Below are 941 nucleotides of genomic sequence, written 5' to 3' on the forward strand. Positions count from 1 at the left end.
CCCCCCCCCCACTGCAGGAAAAAAACCTCAAGAGATGCGGAAAGTGTAAAAAGGTCTACTACTGCTCGATAGAGTGCCAACGAAAGGACTTTGTTTTTCACAAAAGAATTTGCTCATGAGGACACGTCCTAACCACCACCACAACCCCCCGTTCACTAGCATGTCGCTCAGGGGAGACCACCTTTTTTTATTTTGGGCGAAACCATGGAGAAGTTTTTTAAGGTCTACTTATTTTATTATTTTTTTTGTTTGTTAAATTGGCTAACACATTGTTGTTTATATTTAACTCATTGAGACTTCTCCTTCGTGAGAGGTGGCTAATTGGGGTGAAACGAAAGAAGTGTGTCTGCCTGCGTAAACCTACGCTTATAATGCATGAACAGGCGCACCGCGTGTTGTTGCACGATTATCGTTCTTAATTGTTGCATCCACCACCACTCATCCCATGTTCACCTCTTCGCCACTTCGCTTTGCAATTCGAATGTATTACTTTTTCAAAAAAGAATAAATTATATATGTATAAACTTTTTAAAGGAAACCACAATGCATATAATTAAATGACCAAGTAACCGTTTGAGGGCACCTTAAGAGGGCCCGTTGTCCCACCTCCTCGTTCTCTACATTTCCACAAGTAGGAAGCAATGCTGAGTCATTTTATATTTTCCCCCCTCCAATATAAACTGCAATGGCGTCACGATTATTGCTGTGTCCCCCCTTTTCCAACCCCACATTGCTCTTATTCTTCACCCCGGCTCAGAACGAAATGCCACCTGCACCCACCAACTGCATTTTGCAACCCTAACCTCAAAGGATAAACAGAACCATGCAACGTAAAAAAAAAAAAAAAAATTAATACACACTCGTTACAACACACCATAAGGAAGAAAAATGTTACTGAGTAACCACATTTTGTGTGTCAAAAAAAAAAAAAAAAAAAAAAA

The sequence above is a fragment of the Plasmodium fragile genome (genome assembly GCF_000956335.1).
Source record: "Plasmodium fragile strain nilgiri unplaced genomic scaffold supercont1.12, whole genome shotgun sequence".
Taxonomy (NCBI): Eukaryota; Apicomplexa; class Aconoidasida; order Haemosporida; family Plasmodiidae; genus Plasmodium; species Plasmodium fragile.